The sequence below is a fragment of the Acromyrmex echinatior genome, chromosome 1 (genome assembly GCF_024713525.1).
Source record: "Acromyrmex echinatior isolate Ae372 chromosome 1, ASM2471352v2, whole genome shotgun sequence".
Classification (NCBI taxonomy): domain Eukaryota; kingdom Metazoa; phylum Arthropoda; class Insecta; order Hymenoptera; family Formicidae; genus Acromyrmex; species Acromyrmex echinatior.
The window spans coordinates 8,503,818-8,517,630 of record NC_141852.1 but is presented as its reverse complement, the minus strand read 5'-3'; the positions used below and the strand labels follow the sequence as shown (position 1 = coordinate 8,517,630).

General features: G+C 29.0%; 1 protein-coding gene across 1 annotated transcript in view; it reads right to left on the bottom strand.

The window, feature by feature from the left end:
- Window positions 1–1,594, bottom strand: part of LOC105146624 (very long chain fatty acid elongase 7) — a 48,402-nt gene extending 46,808 nt beyond the window's left edge. The window contains exon 1 of the mRNA XM_011057012.2: window positions 261–1,594. The gene's annotated coding sequence lies outside the window, so the exon portion shown is untranslated. The remainder of the gene's footprint in view (window positions 1–260) is intronic.
- Between the last annotated feature and the right edge of the window lie 12,219 nt (window positions 1,595–13,813).

Below are 13,813 nucleotides of genomic sequence, written 5' to 3'. Positions count from 1 at the left end.
GTGACTCGCGAGGACGAGGTCGGATCCCTCGTATCCTCGTGGACCATCAGTTATCTCCGGGCATTCCTGATGCTCCCCTCAGGTCGCTCAGAGTCTCTCTCCACAATCCACAGGGCGGATCGATCGCAGGTGCGTCACTTAACCTCAAAGTAACGCCGGTACACGCGCGCGTGCACGCTCCTCGATCACGCGGTTCCGCCCCGGCACGGCATCGTGGATGACGCGATCGCGCGGATTACCCACGCGCGGGTTACACCCACCTGCTATTACACGTCCCTTTCTTCTCCCCGGCGCGACGGTCCTGTACCTGTCCACTCGTACCCGTCGCCGTCACCGAGCACCCTTTATTCGATGAGCACCACGTAACCGGCAGCAGCTCGTTGTCGACTATGTAATCTCGCAGTATAGTAGCAATAGCAATAACGGCAGCACCCCGCGTTCGTCGTCGTCGTCGTTGTCGATGTCTCTCCTTCTGTCACCTAACCGCGCACATAAACGCATACACGGCACGCGAAGCACCACCTTCCGCGCTGGAGTACGGTAAGCGCGGAGGCAACAACCTCGGCGATTCTTCCGTGATCGTCGTTACTTCCCCTCGGTGCCGGTGGTCGATCGGATTCCTTCCCGCGCGGCGGTCGCGACCTCGTAATGAAGTGTGCCACGTACGAGGCAAAGCAAGTGAATGACGAGAAATTACACGATTTTAATCGTCGCTTCTAACCGTCGCGGCTCGGTAAACTCGAGTAACGACTGCTCGCCGTCGATCGCAAGTTTTCTTTAGTCCGTCAGGCGGGCGGCACGCGTCGGTCTTCCTCCTCTTCTAACGTCGCCCGGCGGTGGATGCACGAAAGGGGGAGACGAAGCGGAAGAAGAGGGACGACGGAGACGAGAGGAGACAAGAGGAGAAAGAGAGAGAGAGAGAGAGAGAAAGGGAGAGAGGGACTGGCGCCGCTGCTAAGCTTACACACGCGGTCACGCTCGAGCGACGACCGTCCCCGCCTTTTAGCACCGACGCTACTGCCGTCCGCTGTCGTCCGTCTACTGCCGTCGACGAGTCTCTCGTCTATGCTGCTCGCTCGCCCGCTAACCAATGTTAGGCGAACGTAGTCGATCGTGTCTTCCTCGGTCCTCCCCGACCGCCGACCGCGTCCTGCCTATCTAATTCTACTTTACCACCACGCTCCTTCCGTCTCCCTTCGGTACCGACGCAATTCCCGTCCTCTCCATCTACATCCTCTCTTCTGCTCTCCCCTGAGTTATCTCCTCCCTTTCGTTACCTACGCGCACTTCCGCACCGGCTCCTTTCTTTCTCTTTCTTTCTTTCTTTCTTTCTTTCTTTTACCGGCGTTACTCCTTTTTTTTCTCTCTTTTCCCGCTATATGAGATTACGCGACGTTGTTCCTTCGAAAGCGCTTGGCGCTTAAATCTCGCGTGGCTGTTCTTTATTTAATTGATAATCGCGCTGGATAGATAATCACGAAGACGAAAATGACAGAAACGGCGGAATGAACAGATGTTATGGGCGCGGGAGCAATGTGGCAGCCTTGGCAGCCAGTAGGTCGCGACGACTGGTCTCATCGCAAATCTGGTGCCATCTTGCGGCGTGACGTCCAACCGTCATTTTGTCATGAGTTGTAGCATCCCATATGGTGTAAAACGCAAGTGTAAAATTTGCCTAATCCAGGAGGCCAAAAGCGTCTTATTTATCTTGCATCTAATTATAATTAATTTTGAAAAATTTATTTCTTTTGCAATTGAGACGACTTCGCTTATATTATAATTTTATTTCCTAACGGAAATTAATATTCTCTTAAGAAATTTTTTTCCGTATATAAGCAAGAAAACGGAAGTATTTTATTCATTTGAATGTAAATATGTGTGTACGATAAATTTTCATTTTATGGTTATTATTTCAATTTATGAATTATTATCTTCTGAATATTTTATAATTCCTATAAAATGATTTATGATTATTGTTTTAATGATTTGTTATTTTTTTAGCTCTTAAAGCAGTATAAAGGAAACTTTTAAACGTAATATATGAATATTAATAACTGTTTTTATGCAACCACAATCCTTACGGAAAGATACTATTGGATTAATGGAAAACTATTGGAATGATTAATAGTATACAATAGTCAATATTCGATTTGAATAGTTTTAAAATTATTTTCAATTGATTTTTATGATCCCAATAATATGTTTTCTTAAGAGAGGACTGATTTAAATATCTAACAATGTAAAAAATAAAATAAATTTTAAAATAAAAAAGAGAATGTTGATCCGATTCTCCATGTTTTGCATGGAGAACGTTTAATAGCACAGATCTTTGTGATTTTTTTCTTCGTATTATATTACAACACTTCTATGCATATATATTAATTACGTTATTATAATTTATTCAACATTTTGCAACTTTACACAGAAAGTATATTATGAGGAAAAATTTCAGTAAACAGGACATACCGGTACATTTGTGCACCAAGCGAAACCGTTTTTTAGACTTTCTTTTTCTCGTTAAATCATTGCATCACATAAAGTGCGCAGAAAGCTGCTTTTTTTTATCATGATGATTTTTATCATTAAGTTACTGCAAGTTTAGATTAGAAATTTATTTCATTATTTTAGAATTGCAAATTTAATGTACCTAAGCAGAACAAAATGTTATAACATCAAAATGGCATCAATGTATTATGATATCAAAATAATTCTAAAATGATTATTAAAAGTCACTTTTCGATTAATCACAATTCATTTTAATATTATTTTGATGATAATGTAACATGTTGTTTTGAATGCGGATAATAAATGTCTTTCTCTCTTAAATCAGAATTTAGCAAAAATTTTATTAATTTCGATATTTTATATATCCGATTGTAAACAATAGCCATTTATCATCGAATATCTATGATATGCATAAAACATCGAAATTAATAAAATTTTTCTTTTTCCTGCATAAAAATCTCTATTGTGCATTATTTATCTATACACTGAGAAAAAGATAAAATTATTTAAAATTTATGAGAAATATATTTATTATTATATATTTTATTATACATTTTTACTATAAAATAAATATTTAAATACAGCAAAATAAAATTGTCTTAGCACAATTTTAATCACCTATATAGTTATCTATTAGATAATAGAATATCTATTAGACTAGTCATCTATTAAATACTTATTACAATATAAGTTATCTATTTGACCTTTTTATAATTAGTGAGATATATGTATTTCACAAAAATGTATATTTCGTTATCATAGTCAAATTTTGTCATAACTAATAAATATCGAAGGAAACGTACGTCATAAGTAACATTTGCTTCGCAATACAATTCAACATTTTTCTCTCAGTAACATGACGTACAGGATGGTTCTCATAAAACATATATGATCTACGTAACATGATGTGCAGTGTGATTCTGTTTATAAGAATACTAAAGTATGATTATCAACAAATTAATAATTAACGAGATATTTAATATTTCATTCAGTATATACATATCAAAATAAAGTATAAAATATCTCTTAAATTATTGATTTTTTTATATCTGTACCTTAATACTCTTATGCGCTGAATAATTAGAAGAATCATATTATGTAAAAAATCATATAATTTAATTTAAAAAAGTGGAGATGATCCTTTGTATCTTTTCGATTTCTCCATCTAAAAAAAAAACAAAGTAACAAATATGTTCTCTTCAAAACTGTTCCACTTTCGTCTGAAATGTTTTCTTCTTCTATTTTTCATATTTTTCGAGTTGGTTTGTCACACTTTTTGTAAGCCACCCTGTATATATACGTAGTTATATCTGCAGAATATAATTAAGTTTTGTTGTAAATTAATTATAAACGGGAAAAGAAATGAATAAATAAATTACAATTTTATTTTATTTTAAAATAACCAGTTTATATGTAACTACTAATCTTCGGCTGACAATAGGAAGTAAAAAATCAATAAAAGTGATAATAGAAATCAAAAGCGCATATATATATAATAAAATGATGTATGCCTATTTGCTTGTCTGCGTAGTTATGGATTTTGAATGAATGAACTTTATCTCGTTAAATACTTAACTTAATCTTGATTGAGCGAACGTTACTCGTTAAATGCAGTTTAAAGTAAATTTAATCGTACAATTCATGATATGATATTTTCGCACGAGAAGTGTTGTCTATATTTAATCTTCAAATTGCGCAATTGAAATAGCGTATTTAATTTTATGCAACAGTAAGTCGAAAAAAAAGTCAGTAGTCGAAAAGATTAATTTGCACAAAAAGAACGGTTTTGCTGCACTGGAAAATATATCAAATTTTAAATATTCATTTGAATAGTACTAACTAAAGACAAGAGAGAAGAAGAAAAGGATCCTAAAGTGAAGTCCAATTTCCGTCATATAAAAATCTTTGAATTGACTAAACAAAATTAAAAATTCTTTTATAGAATTAAAGTAAATACAAAATTAGGAGAGGTGGTGCAGTGAACTTTATACTAAAATTGAAAAAGTTAAAAATTTATTTTTTTTCAATTTTAGTATAAAGACCATTGTATCACCTGCTAATTTTCTATTTCAATCTTGTAAAAAGATTTTTTGATTCCGTTTAATCAATTTGGAGATTTTTATATGACTGTAATATCAATAATTTTAAATAATTATTCCAATATCCTCTTAAGACTTAGTTTCTAATTAAATCTAAAATTTTTTCTCAGTGTAAAGTATCTAAAAATTTAGTTAGAAATAGATATAAAAATAATTTTGTTTTATCAAAATATTTATATAAAACGCTTAAATTGATTATTGAAATGTTAAAACTTGTAGTATTGTTATCAATGTTTAATGTTTTACATAATTATTTTGATGGTTCAACAAAATTATTTTCAGATCTATATCTAGCTAAATTTTTAATGCTTCAGTAAAATCGTTTTTTTCTGTATGTTTAACGCATCGAGTCGGCTATATATTTCCCTCGCAAATTACAAATCCAGCTTTGTAATGTCGCGCCGTGACTTCTTTTCTATTGGCGAGGAGTACGCAAGTTCGTCGCGTCAAGTTCGTCGCGGGAGAGAAGAAAGTGAGCAAATGGACCGGAATGGGAGTGATTCCGGTTATCTTTGGAAAAAAGTAGTAGAGTTGCCGTTCCATGTAACAGTTCTCCAAAAGTTACGCAAGTCACGATGCGTGCAGTCGTTGGTGTAAATCGACGACGGTTATAGCGGCGGCGGTCAGCGAAAGCGATCTGTTGCCCACTGGTCTCCTTCAACAGTAAACGGGATGCTGGCCGTTCATACGTTATTCCAATGAAACTCGATTTTTCTCACAGCCTTAGAACGATGATTTTTCATCCCGATTCTCGTATCTCGTGATTACGAGATATTCGATCCAACCAGTTCTTTCCTTTCTTCTTTTCATATAAACACATTTCTTCTTGTTTTATTTTCCGCAACATTCTCTCATAATGAACTATTTGATATCGTAATATATTTCTAATGTACACGGAAAGAACATTTTTGTTATATTTAAATTTTTTTACATTTAACTAGATGTAAATAAAAAAATAACTTTTTTAACGCGCGATATTTGATATTGTATTGTAAAAAAGTCTATTTGCGATGTGCGCCAGATTATAGCCTTCTCTGATGTTACCCGTGACATTTTACTATGAAAACAGAAAAATAATTGAAAAGTAACTGAAAGTTACTTAAGGTAAATAAAGGCCTTTTCTCATATATACATGAAAGTTACTTTTTGAATAACTGTATAAACTGTAACGAATTATTTTTCAGAGTAACCTGTAACGATAACTGACCTGCACCCGATAGTTCTAACAAAAATCGTAAATCACATCACTCACATGATACTGCAACATAATAATCTCTAAATGAAGGAAAAGATAGTTTTTTGAGGTATAAATAAAGGCCCACGGAAGCGTACTAGTTAAAAAAAAAAACTGTTGACAGTAGAGCAGTTCCTCCATATACCTCACGATCAGTTCGGTTCAATTAGATGAAGAATTCGGTCTGATGCTTAATTAAGCATTCAACCTTGTGAAAAATGACTGATCTTCGGGAGATCACTCATTTAGATTTAGACCTACCTAGATAGACTAACTTTTCAGGAGCTCCAGCCCTTCCTCATTTTTGGGAATCTACTCATCCAACTCACAAATTTGAAATTTCACACATGTCCAATTCACATGTGAGGAGTCTTCCACCATTCCACAGATAGATCGCCTCTGGACAAATGGATGCGTGCATGTGTGCACGTACATATACATTTTATTTATTAGGTGTTGGAATTAATTCGTAGCGTTTTTAATGAAAGAATGTTATTTATTTCACATAAGCATTAAAAAATACATTAATGAAAGTACTTCCCATCACTTGTAAAACGCTACGAATTAATTCCAACACCTAATATAAATTACAATAAATTACACTGTGTATCAGTCACAAATTAGAAATTATGAATATGACTTCAGTGTCAGGTGGAAAATTTATTATCTTAGAAAAACTCTGTATTTGAATCTTAAATCCTTTATAAAATGTAAAAAAATAAAATATTCAAATTTAAAAGAATACACTTTATAATAAAACAATATACATTCATGATTTCTGAACAGAATTTTAAGATAACGTTAACTTTTTTTACAAAAAAGTTAAATATTGTAAAAAAGCTATGTTTTGCACATTATTTCGGAAAACTAACGTGCTAGAAATACTAGAAATTTAATTCAAGGCATCATTTTTAGCATCCAAAAATCTACAAGAAATACCTTATCTGATTTAAAGTAATTAAACAAAAATTTTTTTTGTTGTTCTAATATAATCTCTATAAAAAGGTACAATATGGTATATATGCAAGTGTATATATATATATATGTATATATATATATATATAATATATATATATTATATATATATATATATATATATATTTTTTTTTTTGTATATAAAATGTTTATTAGTAATTCAAGATTGAATTATTTATTTAAATGAAGATCCAGCTTTGACCGTAATAGGCATTTTTTTAGCATTGATTGTGTTTCTCACATATGCGGTCTGAAATAAATATTTATTTTTTTTTGTAAATTAGTGTTATCAAAATAATTATGTAGGATTCACAACGAGCAATGCTGCAAAAAGTTTTGACTATGATTCTAGCAACCAGCTTGAACGTTTTACATAATAACTTGACTCTAACGAAGTTATTTTAAATCTGTATTTAGTTAAAGTTTAGATACTTTAACGAAATTGTTCTTTTAGTGTATGATATATTTTGGATTATTAAATTTTGCCTACTTTTTTTATCTGTTTTCTTTATTTCTTTTTTGCACATTAAAATAAACCGTTCATTAAGAGAGATCGACTTTTTATTTCTAAATCGAATCAAAATCGAGCAAGAACACTTCGAATATCTTTTCATCCATGATTTAATTCACGCTGATTCTAAAAGAAATACCGTTAGGTCTGTTTTTTATTCCTGCACTTTCTAGACGGTGTAATAAATTGAAATGAAACGTATTTATTTCATTTCTAATTATTACATCAGTAGAGTGTGCAGGAATAAAAAACAGACCTCGTATGTTACGTGGATTTCAAATTAAGTCATATACGAACAAGAATGTGACGTGATTGCACGGTTCAAATCTCAACATTTTCTTGTGCTTTCATTTTAAGATATTTCGGAACACTTTTTGCAGATTTGATTCACATTCTCGTCGTGACTAGTCTGTCTTGCGTAACATTGAGTTACATGCTCGTTTGACGGTATGAGATGACATTCGCCGGGAACTTGTCTACTATGAAAATTAACGTAAAATGATGTACACGTTAAATTTTGTTTCCCAGCTGATGGAAGATGACGTCATTTCGACGCGAAAAGTGGCATTCTTAGTTGTCAATATTTTTGTCATGACATCATGAATAATAAAATTTTCAGGAAAATTTCAAGGAACAGCGACGCTTTTGCTTGCTCGAAACGTCACTACGTACACAATCGTGTTTATACAATGATGATCAATACGAGATTTTTATAAATGTTCAATCGTCTGTACACATGCTAAAATGCGCACTACACATTCCTTAGAATTCACGTTAATGATGTTTGCATGTTTGCATGACAATCTACTTACGAAGACATATAGATGACAAGATGCTTATTTTACATTTTTTTGTTTTCTTTCCAAGATTTACCGAAGTCCACTTTTAATATTCAGAATTTTTTAATAGTTAAAACATATACATGTAAGGTATATAACATTTTACGTATAATTTCTTTCTCTCTCTCTTTTTCTCTTTCTTTCTTATTATTTAATTAGAAACACAAGGGAAGTTATTAACCTATAATTGGATATTTTTAACATTTTTCTATTGAACGAAATATTGTGCGCTCGATATTATGGAAGCGTTAATCATATTTTGGCAAATATTATCTCTTGTAGATTTTTATTGAAACAACTTATGAAATTTATGATATCACTTTTCTCCATAATTAAAAAATATTTTAACGTAATTTCTTTATTAATTTGAATGTAATGCAGATGATTTAATATTTAAATAAATCAATACAGATGATTATATGTGTGTGTGTGTGTTTGTGTGTGTGTACATATACATACTACCACTTATTAATTTCAATACATCTCTAGATTCGTTGATTTCTTTGAAAAAGATGAATGTGACACACGTGTGTTTTGCATATATAATAAACAATGTGAGTACAAAATATGTTTATTTGCCTATATTGTTAAAAAAACAGAAATTTGCTTACATGTAATGGAAGCAAATTTCAAGCAGGTACATTAAAAATATATATTGAATATTATCAATGAAAATGAAGTTATAAGAAACTTATGTATAATAATGTTCACTTACATTAAATTTCATGCAAATCTACATAAATTTTAATGAAAAATGTACTAAACTTCGTAAAATTTTATGAAAAGTAAATTTCATGTATACACAAATATACTTTTCAGTTGCAGATAAAGAATGTGTATAAGTACAAAACATGTTTATTTGTCTATAATATAAATCCATATTCATCACAACCGAACTTTTTTTGTTTATTACTTTCCGAAAAATCGACGATTTGAATAGTCGGTAGTGTATTAATACGCGATATAGTGTATGTGTTGACGAATCAGTTTCACAAAACAGTATTGGGCTCATATCTGATATTGTGACCCTTACGTGCGTATTTTATTTATTTCTAAAAATCAGATGTTATTCGGCTGTTAGTCCTGTTTCTTCAAAATCACAATTTTCAAAGATTTTTATATAAATAAAGTGCATACAAGCGCTGAAAGTATTTATAACAATAGATGGACTCATTTCTGTACAAAACGTATGTATTACGTTCATCCTTTACAGAGAACTCAACAAATGTGGGGATATATGAAATTAATGAGCGGTAGTATATGTATGTCTATACAATATACGTATATATATTATATATATATATATTTAGACAATTTATTTGCAACTGTTTTTTTAATTATTTTGCTTTTTAATTAGTTTATATTTTTAGTTTTATTTCTTAATATTCCAACGAAAATTGTAACGAAAAAAAAAAAATTCTAAAGAAGTAATGAAAAAAATAAGCATAAAGATAGTTTTGCTTTTTATGATATTTCCGTTTGAATCTTTTCTTTGTTATTTAAATATAGTTGATTGGACTTATTTAATTATGTAATTTATTAGATTTATATCTTATTGTTAGTCTTCAACAATTTTAAAACTTGACAACCGTTGTCAGCGAGACTAGAATGCATTCATTTTATACTTCTCGGACACGATATTTCACAGACGTTGCGTGATTGTTGTCTGCATTACCTCTTATCGTAATGCCACTAATTTTTTTCTAAGTATTTATCTGATGTCTACTGTGTAGTCTAACACTTGTATTTTTTGTAGCGTGCTCTTGGAATTTTTTCAAGCTGCTGTGCAGATTGATAAATGCATTTAGAATTTTTTCTTGATATTTACATATAATTATCAAAATTAAATTATTCCTAATGACGCAATTTTTATAAGATTTACTCATATTTGTAATTAAAAATTTTACGCGAGACTACTTAATCATTTTATATTTCTCGAACACGATATTTTATTGTTACGTAATAGTAATCTGCATTAACTTTTAATGTAGTGTCATTAATTTTTTCTATTTATTCATTTGCTACATGTAGTATAATTTGACCACACTATTTATGACATTATCTACTTTTGAAATTTGTTTTAGACGCTATTAATGAGCAGAAAAATAAATGTAAATTACAGCTTCGAGAGATGCATGAAAACATTATAAAAACTTACTAGAATGTCTTAATGGTATTTTACGTCACACTTTATGAATTTACAACATTGCATCTAAATGATAAAGAATCGTGTCTAAATATAGTCAAAGTGTTCGATTATTAGTAGTTACGTTGGTACTTATATTTTTTAAATAATTCTTATACAATTACGGAAAATGAGTTCTAACTTTAATCCGAAAATTATTTAAAAGCAATAGAAAAGTGAAAGAACTGGACAAATCGAATATTATCTGCAATTAATTTTCAGATAAGTTAATATTTATTATTGTTAGAAAACAATACGTGCATCATTTATGATTTATGGTAAATCCCATGATTTATGGTAAATTACTGATGCTTTAAAAATATTAATACAGATATATATAAAATACATAATATTTTGTTGATAATATAATTAATGGTTAAAATTTTGAATTATATAATACTTACATCATATTTTCTTTGATTTTGAAATTAATTTATGATAGATGAAATTGGATTCACTTTTACATTTTGTTTTTGAGAATAGATAGATGTATGGTAATATCTGATAAAATATACGAATATTATACAATAAAAATTCATTATTACTCGATTATGAAATGTAAATAATTATTATTATTTTATAATAAAATTTCAGCAAATTTAGTTTTTTATAAATTTTTGATTGAAAAAATTATATAAAATATATATGGAATATTGAGAAGTATTAATTTGGTAATATTAAATGTTTATAAAAATGTAAAAATAAATATTTTTACATTATTTGGACGCTCGTACGAAATACAAGAGATACGGGTTCGATTCCCGGCCGAGATAATATTTTTCGCAATAAATTTATGTACAATTTTCAGCACATTAATATCTTTTTAATGCCTAATTGAGTATCAAAAATTATTAAAAATTGCTAGTCAATTTAATTTAATTTATGATACTATTACAGTGGTTTAATTGCGTTAATAAATCTGGAAAACCAATTCGGCGTGCGATTCGAATAACTACAAAATATGCATGTATATATTATATTTTGTATATATATATATATATATATATATATATATATATATATATATATATACAAAATATATATATATATATATAATTCACAATGAATTATTTAAAGCATTAAAGATCCAGCTTTGACCGGTATAGGTATTTAAAATAAGGTTCTTATTGAAAAATAAATATGTTACATCAAAATACAAAAAAATTATTAACGATTATTTGAGATTTTTCGCATAGAACCTTTATAAAATTGCATCAGTTATATAAGGAAAAATATGTACAGAATAAATCGTTTTGTAAAAATTTTAGAACGTCAAATTTATGATCGTATTAACATAATGCTTGCGAATGCTATTTACTTACTGAATAAACATTTGAAATATAATATGCACGTATATAGATTCTAAGAAATTTTGAATATTTGTCTATAATTTTTTTATATTTAACAAACATGGTGACAATTACAAATCTTTAGCATTTTATATAATAAAGATTAATTTACAATTATGGTTTTACGAATTATGATACAAACTTTATGATCATTTACTTTAATAGAAACTTTTTTCTGTATGTTAAATTATTTATATAATAATGTTACATGAGCAAATACAATTAAATTATTTTAATATATATATACTTAATAAAAAAAAATTATTTTTTTATATATATTTTTTTTAAAGTAAAAAATTACTTCTTATAAAGATGATAAATTGATTTTTAAAATGTACATCGAAGTAAATAATTTAAATGTATTCAATTTTTCACTTTTATAAAGTAAATTTAGGAAAAATAATTCTGTCTTTAGAAAAACTTGTTTGTGCTCTAATCATGTTGGAAGATCTTTCTTTTATAAATTGCTTGATGACATACTGTACAGTTCGATAGTGGTACTTTTTATCTCGGTGGAAATCTTCATAATATATACTTTGTTTTGGATTACTAAATCCTTTTATAATAAAATATGTATATGGTTTTATGAATTTATTAAAACTGTTAAAGCTGTTTTGAATCAGAAATGCATTTAAGAAAGTTGTTAAAAATAATATTCATATAAAGTTCATTTAAAAAGATTTATTTGGCTAATATAATATTTAATTTATTATTTAATTTTTAGTACTTATTAATATGTATGTACGAAATAATTTTTTTGCTATTTTTTGTTGTTATAAAGAAAACAGTAATAAAATCATTATTAAAATGCAATGTAATGAGATTATATAAAGTACATATTTTTTACATATACGATTGATTCTTATAAATTTTATAACTCTTAATTTCTGCTTTCTAAATTTTTTAGATAATATTGCAAGTGATGTTAAAGTAATATTAAAGATTTTTCTGTTTTATGTTATTTTTTTATGTATAAGAATATAAAAACTTTATAAAATAATGTTGTAAAATAAATTTTGAACGTATATTTTGAAACATGCAATAGATATTAAACGACGTAAATTTCAAAACACGCAAAGAATATTCTGTTAAGTCATATGCGAATTACGAACATATTGTATTTACAAAAACTTAATATGAATATTTTCTTGCATAATTCTTTACTACTATTGCGTGCGGTGTATCATTATACAAGCTTTATTTATTAGATTCATGCCTGATCAAAGTGTGGATGTTTATAATTTGTTATACCTTTAAAAGTTATCAATGTTACCTTTATCATTTTACATCAATGTTATGAAAGTTAAATATCATATTGTTGAAACTTGGAAAACTGTGTAAACCGATTTTATTAAGTTTTTTATGTATAATAATATAAGCATATAAGTGAGACGAAATAAGAGAACTTAAAAAGTATATACAGATATATTGCATATTTTATATATGCATAATTTTGAATATAATGTAAATTAATTTATTTCATTAAATGCGTAGGACATTCTCTATTTTCCATGATTTCAGTCGTTTAGGTAATAGTAAATTATATCTGTCTTGATTTTGTTTAAATAAATTACTCCATTCTGTTTTAGTATAGCTTTTCAACTTATTAGCTTATTGATATTTTTAAAATAATTAATCTATAATATTTAAATCAAAACATGCACTACGGAAATCTTTTTTAATACATCTTATTCTTGCGTACTAACGTAGCATTATCTTGTTGGAAGAAAATTTTGTGTCAACAATACATTCGATTTAATAATTTGACTCTATAATAAGTTCAGGTAGCTGTCACTGTTTATTCTATCTTGAAAGAAATAAATGTCTGTTTTGATTACATCAATTTCTGCGTTACTTAAATCATTATATGTATCTTTCTTTATGTTTTTTTATTATTCAAAGTCTTCTCTTCATTTGTTTGTTCTTTCTGTTTGTTATTCTTTAGCATAAACAAACATTTCAATAATAGAATTATTTTTGTAATTTCATTTTTTCACTAGAGGCGGTAGATATACTTTTTATAAAGTACAAAGACAAATGTGTACTTTTAAAAATAAATTAAAATTAAAGATGCCGTTTATTTTTTCTTTTTATTGATATAAATGATTAAGAATTT